Here is a 3,700-nt window from a genome sequence, read left to right as displayed (position 1 = left end):
GCAAAAACCTTCTCCTTTTTTCTTTTTTTTACGTGACTTTGAAGGTATGCAGCACTAATATAAAAATAGAGAACAGAAAAGATATATGATGTTATATTTGTTTTATAATTATGAATTCATAAAGAATTCATCTGTAAAATTTTTTATTTATATCATATATTTCTTTTAAACTCAAATTTTATTTACCTTAATACATATGTACTGAAAAAATAAAACCATGACGATAAACATAACAATGACAAATGGCATTCCTAGTTTATATTTTTTACAATATCCTTTAAAACCTGATAAAATATTTACACACAGTCTACATATTTTATTATTAGCAGTTTTCAAAAGAGAAGATGCCATTTCATCTACACTTTGTACAGATGGTCCTGAGCTCAATATTCGGATTTTCTGATAATTCGATTGTCGTTCTATTACAACAGTAAATTGTAATATAAATAACTGATATATTCCTATTAATATAATACATTTTTTCAAAGTCGCATTATAGGAACAGTTTAAGGGTAAATTATGTAACATAGATAACAACGTGCGTATGGAATAATTATTTTATTTTTTCAATTTGCTCGCAGTTTCTGAGCACTTATATTATTATGTAAATATAATACATTACTCTTAGTATATATTGATTGAAATGTCCTTCTATTACATTTTTTTTATGATTTTTTATGGATTCTTTTTTCCATCACATATTATTATTTTAATTTCATAATTAATAATAATATAATATTAGAAATGTTTCATTTTTATTCATTTCTATTTATTCTATAATAACGCACTCTAAAAAGCATATAATTTATTTGAACTCCAAAAATATTAGTTGCGATAATATATACTGATGATTTTCTATAAAATATAATTAAATATATCTAGATGTTTCTCCTATATCAAAGGAAATTACATTATATAATGCCTTATGTTGCAATAAGCATAAATATATCACGGTGTCTATTAATAGTAAAGTGACAGCACCGTTTGTAAATCGCATATCATAGTAGTATTCCACTTCTTATAACATAAGGAATGTTACAGAAAGGACATTGTAAAAATAAATATGGCTTACACTTAAAATTCTTTTAAAAATACTTAAATTATTCTTATGTATTATACATTTTGTAATATTCCTTTGGATATAAATAACATAATGTATGTAGATTAAAATAACATTTAATGTATATTAATACATCAAAAATTTACAATCAATTAAAAAAATTTTATCATGAAAAAATATTTTTTATAAGTAAATTATATATATAAATTTGCATAAAATGTTATATTAAAATACTAAAATTTTTTTATGCAATATTAATCATGAAGAATTTTGTTCCTTTATAGATAAACATAGAATAGATAAAACAAAAAGAATTGCAGGTAATTAAAAAATAGCATATCACAATTTAATACCTCAAAATGAAAATACATACATATATATTTATGTGTTCCTTTCAGATAAATTTATGGATAGGTTATAAATCATTACAATATGTTTGCACAAACTTGAAAAATAAAATATTCTCGGGAATAGTACATTATACAAATATCAGAAATATGATATAATTAATGAAATGTACTTTTTAACACTTATAACCCACATATAATGAAATAAAATATATCATAAATGATTTTTAAAATCATTTTCCTATAATATTTTTCTCATTCAAATGATCTTTGCATTTAAAATATTTAATCGAATCTTTTATATTTTGATTGATTATTATGTAATATATCTTTTTACTGAAAGAACCTTTTTCTTCCTTATTACAAATGTTTATGTAGCTATGAATAAACTATATAATTCCACAAGCTACAAAATAGTAATTGCTATATTGGCTGCGTGCTAAAGTTTTTCATACTTTCTTTTATTTATAGGATAAACAAAGATACATATATCAAAAAACACTTGATTTTTATTCCCACGGTGTCAACCTATCGTTAATTTCAATTTAATTGTAAAATAATATAAAAAATTATAATGCTACAAAACAATATGAAACTGATTCGTAAAGATTTAAATCATTTGAGATAAACAAATTAATTTGTAATTTAGTTGTTTTAAAATATATTAATCGTTATATATGTTAAATGAGGAATTTTAAAGAAAAAGATTAATATTTAAAATTTTTTTTTTTTTTTTGTATGAATATTATGTAGAACTTGTTTTAATACGACTGCTAAAATAATTTATGGGAAATTAGTAAAAATTATTTTGAGCTTACACAGATTTGGTTCTCACGTGTTAAACAACGTATATTAAATATTATGTGTTGTGGGAAATATATAGAATAATTTTTATTTTTTTTATTTATATTTCATCTACATATTTTTTAACACACAAGTATTTATATATTTTTATTGTAATTTTTAGTTATATATTTCTTTTCGCACATGACTATGTATTATAAGGCGTGGAAAAACAAAATAATATATTTAAATGAAAATTATTTTTTCACATCGTCTATTTCATTTTTTGGTAAATATTTATTCTAAATATACATCAAAACATATATTCACCTTAAAATTATGTATATTACAACACAAAGTTCCCTTAAAATTTAAATAACATAATATTTTTGAATTACATTATTTATTATATTATTGCTTTGTCATGACACAATTCAAAATATCCTTGTTATAGTTACATAACTAATCAAAGGAAAAAGAAGTAATCCTAAAAGTTTAAAATGTATCTTTAGATTATCATACAATTTATTTATTATAGAATTTATATTTATTTAGGAAATATACTTATTTCTTATATAATTGATACAATACGATTTTTTATGTAAACACAATGATTCATTAATTTCTTAAGTAATAATATAACTTGTACATATCTTTATAATTTTATTATTTTTCTTATTAGATTTAATGTGCTACTTTTTTTTTTTTAATTTAGTTTATTTAAAGTGTTATTAATTTAATGTAACGCATAATTCGTTGTTCTGTGAACCGAAGATTTTAAGTATACATTTTTTGGATATTAACTATGGAATAATAGTGCTCCATTCAAAATTTCACGTTTACGAAAAATGTTTTTTTTAAACGTATGGGAAGAAGTGCCATTGTGTTATATGAAATGAAAAATAAATATAAGCAATTAACATACATCATGCCATAAAAATGTCATTAAAAAACATGAACACAAAATGATTAACATGAAGTATTTTATATAATATATATGTATGATTTTTTTATAAATGTAGCATATTAGTGACTAAATATAATGTTTTTATTTCCATTGTTTTAAGCGTGCCCAAAGCTTTTTTTATTTTATAATTTGATATATTAAATATATAACATCACAAAGGCAAATGTTTCCAATAATATTATATGATAAAATCTATGAGCGATTGTAAGACTGTCTATTTTGGTTAAAAATACAAATAATAGTAATTATTTTATTTAATTATATTTTTAACGAATACAGAAACTTTTTATGTTTTTATATAAAATTAAAAAGAAAAGTGTTTATATAACAATTATTAATGGCTAAAAAAAGTAAATATTATTCTATTATCTTTAATCATTTTTAAAATTCTTCGAATTCTTTTCTTATATAAATAAAAAAAGAATTACTTTGCCACATATTATAATTAATGTTATTCATCTAACTCAAATATATAAACAATATATATGGAAATTGTAAAATAAACAATTAAAAATGATTTATTACTAAAATAAGGATTATAAT

The sequence above is a fragment of the Plasmodium gonderi genome (assembly GCF_002157705.1).
Source record: "Plasmodium gonderi DNA, contig: Pgo-contig_270, whole genome shotgun sequence".
Classification (NCBI taxonomy): Eukaryota; Apicomplexa; class Aconoidasida; order Haemosporida; family Plasmodiidae; genus Plasmodium; species Plasmodium gonderi.
The sequence above is the reverse complement of the archived record's forward strand: the minus strand, read 5'-3'. Positions refer to the sequence as shown.